Source organism: Myotis yumanensis, unplaced genomic scaffold (assembly GCF_028538775.1).
Source record: "Myotis yumanensis isolate MYYU_CA2020_CCGP unplaced genomic scaffold, mMyoYum1.0.hap1 SCAF_1, whole genome shotgun sequence".
In the NCBI taxonomy this organism is placed as follows: domain Eukaryota; kingdom Metazoa; phylum Chordata; class Mammalia; order Chiroptera; family Vespertilionidae; genus Myotis; species Myotis yumanensis.
The window spans coordinates 1,796,699-1,806,285 of NW_027223752.1; the positions used below are offsets into that span (position 1 = coordinate 1,796,699).

Genomic DNA, 9,587 nt, shown 5'->3' on the forward strand with positions numbered 1-9,587 from the left:
CCCGGGCAGAGGGGGCACCTGGGCACAGGGGGGATCTGGGCTCAGGGGGGACCTGGGCACAGGGGGATCTGGGCACAGGGGGGATCTGGGCACAGGGGGGATCTGGGCTCAGGGGGATCTGGGCACAGGGGGTATCTGGGCACAGGGGGATCTGGGCACAGGGGGGATCTGGGCAAAGAGGGGATCTGGGCTCAGGGGGATCTGGGCACAGGGGGGATCTGGGCACAGGGGGATCTGGGCACAGGGGGGATCTGGGCACAGGGGGGACCTGGGCACAGGGGGGGCCGGGCACAGGGGGCACCTGGGCACAGGGGGCACCGGGCACAGGGGGGATCTGGGCACGGGGGGGACCGGGCACAGGGGGGATCTGGGCTCAGGGGGGATCTGGGCACAGGGGGGACCAGGCACAGGGGGATCTGGGCACAGGGGGATCTGGGCACAGGGGGGATCTGGGCACAGGGGGGACCGGGCACAGGGGGGATCTGGGCAAAGGGGGGATCTGGGCTCAGGGGGATCTGGGCACAGGGGGGACCGGGCACAGGGGGATCTGGGCACAGGGGGGATCTGGGCACAGGGGGATCTGGGCACAGGGGGGATCTGGGCACAGGGGGATCTGGGCACAGGGGGGATCTGGGCACAGGGGCCATCTGGGCACAGGGGGGACCGGGCACAGGGGGATCTGGGCACAGGGGGGATCTGGGCACAGGAGGATCTGGGCACAGGGGGGATCTGGGCACAGGGGGGACCGGGCACAGGGGGATCTGGGCACAGGGGGGACCTGGGCACAGGCGGGACCGGGCACAGGGGGACCGGGCACAGGGGGATCTGGGCACAGGGGGGACCTGGGCACAGGGGGGACCGGGCACAGGGGGACCGGGCACAGGGGGATCTGGGCACAGGGGGACCGGCATGGGGAGCGGCCTGCACCCGGGAGGGGGAGGCCCGAGCCCGGAGGCGGCGGGAACCAGGCCCCTCCCCCGCGCGGCCCCGCCTCTTCCTCTCCCGCCCGCGGCCTCGGTCCCTGCGCGGCCTCCGCGGCGGCGGCGGCGGCAGCGGCAGCGGCCCCTTTAAACCGCCCGCCCCGCGCCCCCGCCCGCCGCCCGCCGCCCGCGCCTCCATTTTCCCGGCCCCGCCGCCCGCGCTGCCCGCGGCCCCGCCGCCGCCGGACATGGCCGCCAACATGTACCGGGTCGGAGGTAAGGGCCCCGGCCCGCGCCCCCGCCGCCCCGGCCGCCACCCCCTCCGCGCGGGGTGCGGGCGCGGGTGCGGGGCGCGCGGCCCACCTGTTGGGGCGCCTGCGTGGCCGGCGGGGGCGCGGGGGCGGCGGGGGCCGAGCATCCTCGGGGCGCGGGCCGGGCCTGGCCCCCGAGGCCGATCCCCGCGGGAGCACGTGGCCCGCCGCCCGGGGCGCGGGTCTGGGGTCCCCGTGGCCGCGGCGCGGGGGGCGGGGAGCGGCCTGCGATGGGCCCGCTGGGCCCGCTCCCCCCGGACCGCCAGGCCGGGCTCCGCCAGAGGCCCTCGGGGTCCCCGGCCCCGGAGGCCCCGAACTTTCGCTGCTTCCTTCCGGCGCCCCAGCCCCGAGGGGCGCTTGGCAGACCCGTGGGGGGGGGGGGCGCTGCGGGGCCTGGACCGGCTCGGGGTCCGGACGGGCCCTCGGCCTGCGGGGAGGGGGTGCCCTGTGCTGGGGGTGTCGGCGGGGAGGCCCAGCCGCGTGTTCTCCGCGTCACCCCTCACCGGCCGCCCACCCCTGGGTTTCGGGGTCCCGCTCTCCGTCCAGCGGCCCCTGGGCGGTGGGTGAACGTGGCACCTGCCGCCGCTGCCCCGCCGCCCGCCCTGGGCTGAGGGGTGGCCCTGGGATGGGGGCCTGGCCCCCCCTTTGGGGGGAGGCAGGAGTGTCATCCCCAGGGTGCTCCTCGCCCCGGCCCCTGGGCCTCTGCTCCCCACAGCGCTGGCCTCAGGGCCCCCCGTCCTGGGCCCCCCTCCACCCCATCCCAGGCACCTCCCGGGGACCCCCCAGCCTGGCCTGAGGCCCCGGTGGCTCCTGCCGACGTGACAAGGTCCTGGGGCCCCAGCCCACCCCCTGCGGCCCACCTGCCACCCCCCGGATCTCCAGCCAGACCCCCCTCTGGCCGGGCCCCCTGCCACCCCCAGCCTGGCCCTGCGTGTTGAGTCAATGAAGGAGCACGCCGCCCCCAGGAGACGCTGAGGCCCGGGAGGGCAGGGTGCTGGGCCCTAGGCTGCTCTGTGCCTGCCTGGAGGGGGGTGGGGGGACTCAGGGTCTCCCCTCGGTGTGGGCGACGGCCCCGGCCTGTGGGTCTATCTGGCTGAGAACTCGGTGGGGGCCTGGCCACCCCCAGATCCTCCTGTGCCTCGGTTTCCCGTGGTGTGGACGGCTCCTGGGGGGGGGGCTGACCACCCCCAGGTCTGCATGCCCCGCTCTGAGGTGTCCTGGGGTCCCCTCCCGAGCTCCCTGGGGAGACCCTGCCTGTAGCGGGTTTCTGAGCGGGAGCCCCAGGCGGGTCCCCTGGTCCTGGCCGGGCTGGGTCACGGCGGCGCCCGCAGGTGGACATCCTGTTGGAAGCATCTCGCGGGCGGAGGGGCGTCTGGATGCCCGGCCGCTCTGTCCCTGAGCGGATTCTGGCCTGGGGGGGCACCGCAGGGACCCCCGTTGTCTCCACTTGGGACGCTAAGAACAGAGCCTTTTCCGAAGGAGCCGGGGTGTGCAGGAAAGCAGGGGGCACCGGCTAGGTTTGAGTTTCAGATAAACAGCTTCTGGGCATCACCTCCTAAGACTGTGTGGGCCGCAGTAAACGCTAAAAACCTCCGGCAGAAGTCAGTGACCTGGACGAGGCCCGCGTGGGGGTCTGGGGGGGCCTGGGGGGCGAAGGCGTGGCTGCGGTGGGTCAGCCGGGAGGGACGGGGCCTGGTCTCCCCAGGGGAGTGGCCTGGCCGTGGACAGAGGCCTCTGTCCGAGGCAGCAACCGTGTGCGGGGCGGGGGGCCCGGACAGGGGGCCAGGGGCAGGGGCCTCCGCCGTCGCCTTTTCCCTCCGTGTTTCCTTTTTCCTTCTGTCCGAGGAAACGGACACCCGTTCTGCGGGGTAGTTTGTTCTTTTACAAATACACCCGAGAAAGGGACGGGAAGACCCTCCCACGGGCGGGCGGCCGGGTGCCGGGCGCTCCCCACGGTGGACTGTGCCCTGTGGCTCTCCTACGTCAGCCCCTGCCGCTCTCACAGACGCCGCTTTCGCTTTATTTTAAACTTTGGACCAGGTGAGGTGTTTGTGTATGTGAATCCCGGCTTAGAACTGGCCTGCAGGGGAGGCTCCCGGCCACGGAGCCACGGCCACGGAGCCGCCGGGCCTTGACGGGGAAGAGTGGCCCTTCAGCTCCTGGATTAGAAAAAGAAGCTGCCGTCAGGGGTGGGGAGTGTGGCCCCGGGCAGGAACCTCAGGGTCCAGGCGCCCCAGCACCCCGCTCGTCTGCAGGGCCTTCCTCGGTGCCCCGACCGTGGATGGGGTGGGCGCCTCAGGGGGCGGGGTGGGCCGGCGGCAGGTGGGGCTGGCACAGCCTTCCGGGGCTCGGGTCCCGCGTCCTCACAGTGGCTGGGTTGGGGGGACTCTGGCTGGGGGCAGCTGCCCATGTTGGGGTGTGGCCTGTGGGGAGGGCCTGGTGGGTGACTGCCGTCCTGGGTCCTGGGCTGGGCTCCTCAGATGCCCACAGGACGCCGCCTGCTCTCCCCTTGCTCGCCAGGGCCCCCCGCAGGCCCCGGTTCCTGGGGCCGGTGGGGCCTCGGTCCTCCTCCCGGGAGGGGCGCTGTGTCTGGCCCCCTGTGTGGCCCCGCCTGCCGCAGGAGGGGAGCCTTCGGAGGGGCCTGCTCCCCTGCTTAGACGTGCATCGCAGCTTCGGAGCTGGGGGTCCAGTCCACGGCTTGGGGGGCCTGTGAGGCACTGCCCGCTCCGCCACTGCTGCTGGCCTGGGCCCCGTTGGGGAATGCGCCTTCGGAACCCGGCTCCGTCGGAGTGCGGCGCTCGGCTCCCAACGGCCCCGCGGCCCCTTCCTCCCGGGGGCGGCATCGGTGCGGCGTGGACGTGGACATGCGGGTGCCGTCAGCGCCCGGGCTGGCGTGGCAGCGCCGTGGCCTCGTGGCTCACAAACGGGGATGTGTCGGGTTCTGGAGGCTGAGCGTGCAGGCTGCGCCGCCTCCTGTCCCGTGGGGATCCGTTCCCGGGTCAGGGAGCGCTTTTTTATATCTATTTTTTAATTGATCTCAGAGAGGGAGAGGGAGAGAAACAGCAGTGATGAGAGGCTCTCTGTTGGCGGCCTCCTGCACACGCCCCTGGGGATGGAGCCCACAACCCGGGCCTGTGCCCTGACGGGATCAAACCCTGACCTCCTGGCTCCTAGGTCAACGCTCAACCCCTGAGCCATGCAGCCGGGCCAGGTGCAGGGAGCGCTTTGACATGAGGGACTGGGGACCCCGCCTGGGCGCCACCTCCCTGCCTGATCCCCCAGGAGGCCCCCAGCCCGGTGCAGCTTTGGGTGCTCCGTTCTCGTGTGGACGTGGGATCTCGTGTCTCGTGCCGCGGGGTGGTTTGTCTGAGAGGCTGAGAGGTTCTGCCCAGCCTGCCTCGGGCGGGGGGTGGGGGAGGGGGGACGCCCGCCCGTCACGTCTGGGCCTGGTCAGCTTCTGTCTGGGCAGCGTCCTGCCAGGTGTGCGAGCATCACCACCGGCTGCGTCCATCGCCCCGGTGGTAAGTGGTGTTGGGTGTCTTCGCCTGTGTTTTTATTTTTTAAATCCTCACTGAGGATATGTTGTTTTTTTCGTTGTTTTTAGAGAGGAACGGGGGAGGGAGAAGCATCAATGTGGTAGAGACGTGTTGCTTGGTTGCCTCTCGAACATGCCCCCACCAGGACTGAACCCACAGCTTCGGCCAGTGCCCTGACCAGGAGTCCAGCCTGCAGCCTTTGGGGCATACGGACGGACAGACGGAAGACGCGCCAACAGGCTGAGCCACCAGCCCGGGCTCATGTGTTTTTGTTTGTTTTTTGTTGTTGTTTTTTTTGTTTGTTTTTGAAAATTTTTTTTCTTGCTTTCAGAGAGAGATGGAAACATCAATGATAACAGAACCATTGATCAACTGCCTCCTGCACGCCCCACACGGGGGATCGAGCCCACAACTGGGCATGTGCCCTGATTGGGAATCGAACTGTGACCTCCTGGCTCATAGGTCGACACTCAGCCACTGAGCCACGCCGGCTGGCAGGGATGATGTGTTTTTATTTGCTGGCCATGTGTCCTTGCTCAAGTGTCTGCACAGATTTCTGGCCTGTTTTTTAAAATCGGGTAATTTTCTTTCCTTCTTTCCTTCTTCCCTCCCTTCCTTTTTACAGTTTGCAGTTGATGTTATTTTGTATTATTTTGTATCAGCATAGTGGTTATCTATATATCTATCTATATATATAAAAGCCTAATATACAACTTGTCCCCACGGGAGTTCGACCAGGAGTTCGGTCGCTTGCTATGACGTGTGCTGACCACCAGGGGTCGGTGTGGAACGAAGGAAGGCCCCGGCCTGCAGCCGGGGAAGGGAGGCCCCGGCCGGCAGCTGGAAGGCCCTGATTGGCAGCCAAGCCTAGGGACCCTACCTGTGCCTGAATTTCATGCACCAGGCCTCTAGTCTATCTGTGTAAAAGGCTAAGATGCTAAGTGTCCCTCCTACCATCCGCTGGTCGCTGTGACGTGCTGGTCGCTGTGACGTGCACTGACCACTAGGGGCCAGACGCTCAACACAGGAGCTGCCGAGCTGCAGTGACTTGGCAGCGGCGGTTCTAGGGTGACGCACCCTGGAACCAGAGAGGAGCCCGATTCCTCACGGGGCTGTGTGATTCCACCTTCGGCCGTGGGTTATGTTGTTGCTGGGGCCCTATCGGCCCCAAATCTGGTTTACTGCACACTTGTGTTTGCATTCCACACCCTGTACGACAGCAAGTTTGCAGAGTGCCCTCTCGCACTCCGGGACCCCTCGGGGGATGTCGGGGAGCCGGTTTTGGCCTGATCCCCACAGACCAGGCCGAGGGACCCCACCTGCCGAGGGACCCTGCTCACTCCACAGATGCGGGGAGGGACCGTGGGAGGTTGGCTCCAGGGCGTGTCTGGCCCATCTTGCCCAGTCCCGCCCCTCCGGCCACCTTCTAATTCATTTCCTTTCAATGTGCACGAATCCGTGCACCGGGGCACGAGTTCAGTTTATAAAGTGACCCCGATGTCTCCAGCGCCACCTGCATGTACGTGGTTGTTACAGTGTCACTGACTGCATTCCCCGGCCGGGCCTTAGACCCCTGGGACTCCTCTGTCACCCAATCTACTCCTCAATCCCCTCCACCCAGTGCCATCGGTCTGTTCTGTTTATAGCTCTGTTTTGTTTTGTTTGTTAGTTTTGCTCATTGGGTTCCACATGTGAGTAAGATCATACAGTATTTTTCTTTCTCTAATTCATTTCTCTCGGCATAATACCTTCTAGGGCAGTGGTCCCCAACCTTTTTTTGGTCAAACCCCAGCTAAGCATTTCTTTTCTTTTTTTAAAAATATATTTTATTGATTTTTTAAAAAGAAAGGAAGGGAGAGGGATAGAGAGTTAGAAACATCGATGAGAGAGAAATATCGATCAGCTGCCTCCTGCACACCTCCTACTGGGGATGTGCCCACAACCAAGGTACATGCCCTTGACCGGAATCGAACCTGGGACCCTTCAGTCTGCAGGCTGACGCTCTATCCACTGAGCCAAACCGGTTAGGGCCCCCACCTAAGCACCTCTAAAATCCTGCCCCCCCCCCCCCCCGTGACATAGAATTCTTATTATTCAAAGAGTGAACTGTTCAGTGGAGGAAGCCTGAAAGGCCAGGAACTTGGTCTAAACAAGCTTCCATAGAGCACGGCAGCCACGAAAGAGTAAAATAAAAGGACAAAAGGACAGTTAAGTCCTGAGGAAGAAATCACTAAGAAACTGTTAGAAAAATAATAATATGAACTGATGTGAAAAAATAGCAAATAAAGCTTCAGAACGTATAATAGGGAACTCAGATGCATAAATACGTCACAATCTGTGTTCACAGGCTGCAGCTGAGGCCCCTGGAACCACAGGAAATTCAGAAGATTCACTGTTAACAGCTGGTTCTCACTGTCCCCCTTGGGAATCACAGTGTCCCCTCAGGGTGTGCCCCGCGCTGGGAGCCGCTGGGCTAGGTCCATTCATGTCGCAGATGATAAGATTTCACTCTTTTTCTTTTTTTTAAGATGGAATTGTTTACTTTTTAAAATACCTTTTTAGTGATTTTTTTTAGAGAGAGGGGAAGGGAGAGGGATAGAGAAATAGAAACATTGAGGAGAGAGAAACATCACTGATGGGCTGCCTCCCACGCCCCGCACTGGGGATCAAGCCGGCACCTGGGCCTGGGCCAGGAGTTGGACCGTGACCTCCGGGCTCATAGGCTGATGCTCAACCCCTGGCCCCGCTGGCCCCGCTGGCTGGGCTCGTCTTTTTTACGGCCGAGTAGTATTCCATGTGGGTCTGTACAACACCTTCCTGTCCCCTGCTGTGCTGCTGGGCCCTTGGGCGGCTCCCAAATCCTGGCGATTGTAAATACTGCAGCGAACATGGGTGCATAGAGTCTTTCAAATGAGTGTTTGGGTTTCTTTGGATAAATTCCCAGACGTGGAATTGCTGGGTCATGAAGCAGTTCCATTTTTAATTTCCTGAGTAACGGCCGCACCATCTGCATTCCGCCAGCAGTGCAGGGGTCCCCGTCCCCTGTGTCTCCCACAGCGCAGGGGTCCCCGTCCCCGCGTCTCCCGCAGCCCAGGGGTCCCCGTCCCCGCGTCTCCCGCAGCACAGGGGTCCCCGTCCCCCCGCGTCTCCCGCAGCACAGGGGTCCCCGTCCCCCCTGCGTCTCCCACAGTGCAGGGGTCCCCGTCCCCGCGTCTCCCGCAGCGCGGTGTTGTGTGTGTTGAGTGCGAGGCCCTCCGCGCACTTGCCCAGGTCGCGCTCTGCAGCTTCTGTGCCTTGCGGTTTGGCGTCTACAGAAGGTGCCTCAGGTCACAAGGGTCCTGTCCTGTTTTCTTGGAGAATTTCTCTGGCTTGAGGTTTTGCCTTTCTTTTTTTAAAGGAATGTAGATTTTAAGAAAGTATATATTATTTATTGATTTTAAAGAGAGAGAGAGAGACATCAACGATGACAATCATCCGTTAGGTGCTCCTGCTCGCCCCCTACTGGGCGCAAGCCCAGAACCCGCTTGTGCCCTGACGGGAAGTCAACCAGGACCTCCTGGTTCATGGGTCGAAGCTCTGAAATTAATATATATATGTATGTATGTGTTTTTTAAAGAAGCAGGGCCTGGCCGGTGTGGCTCAGTGGGTGAGCATCACCCTATGAACCAGGAGGTCAGGTTCGATCCGGTCAGGGCACAGGCCGGGGTTGTGGGCTCCATCCCCAGTGGGGGGCGTGCAGGAGGCAGCCGATCCATGATTCCCTCTCATCATGGATGTTTCTCTCTCTCCCTTCCTCTCTGAAATCAATAAAAAAATATATATTTTAAAGCAGAGGCTGGGCCCTAACCGGTGTGGCTCAGTGGCTAGAGCAGCGGCCTTTGGACTGAAGGGTCCCGGGTTCGGTTCCGGTCAAGGGCATGTACCTGGGTTGCGGGCACATCCCCAGTGGGAGTGTGCAGGAGGCAGCTGATGGATGTTTCTCTCTCATCGATGTTTCTAACTCTCTATCCCTCTCCCTTCCTCTCTGTAAAAAATCAATAAAATATTTTTTAAAAAAGCAGAGGCTGGGCTGGGATGCTGAGTGCGAGGCAGCGGCTGCGCGGAGGGCTGTGCGGGACCCCCTGCACGTGGGCGCTGCCAGCCCGGTCCCCAGCAGCTCAGGTGGAGGCGGGGCCGGTGGCCGCAGAGCCGGGTCCCTGCGCGCCGACTGTGACCGCGCGGGTGGTGCCCGCTCTGCCCGCGGCGGCCCGGCTGCAGCCTGCGTGTCGCTCCTGCGGGGGGACCGCGGGCTGAGCCGTGGGCCGTCGGCAGGGACCGAGCCCGGGCCGGGGAGCGGGCGGGAGGGCACCTGCCCAGCCGCGTGGGGCGCGGGGAGCGGGGGCTGCGGGCCTCGGGCGCCCCGGGAGCGGGCCCTGGCGCCGGGCGGTGTGAAGAGGCCCCGCGCCCGGGGCGTCCAGGGCCGAGGGGCGCGCGGCGGAGGGCGGGCACCTCCGCACCGGGACCCACCCGCGGCCTCGGGGTCTCCGGCCTGTCCGCACCGCCTGTGTCCCGGCTGCAGCTCACGGTCCCGCGTGCGTTCCCGGCCCGGCCACACGGCCAGCGCCTGCAGGTCCTGTTTCTGGGGGGGCCTCCCCACGGGGGATGAGGGCGATGACGCCTGCAGAGCAGAGGGCAGGGCAGGCGGGAGGCGGGGACGGGGACCCCGCCCGGCTCCGCTGTCAGCTCGGCCGGGGGTCCCACTGCGATCGTGACCGCGGCCGGGGGTCCCACTGCGATCGTGACCGCGGCCGGGGGTCCCACTGCGATCGTGACCGCGGCCG

At 64.8% G+C, this 9,587-nt stretch overlaps 1 long non-coding RNA gene across 1 annotated transcript in view; it reads left to right on the top strand.

Annotated features, from left to right (window-relative positions):
* Positions 1 to 1,070: 1,070 nt before the first annotated feature.
* LOC138998725 (uncharacterized) overlaps positions 1,071 to 9,587 on the top strand; it is a 16,089-nt gene continuing 7,572 nt past the window's right edge. The window contains exon 1 of the long non-coding RNA XR_011469260.1: positions 1,071 to 1,196. This is a non-coding gene — a long non-coding RNA (uncharacterized lncRNA). The remainder of the gene's footprint in view (positions 1,197 to 9,587) is intronic.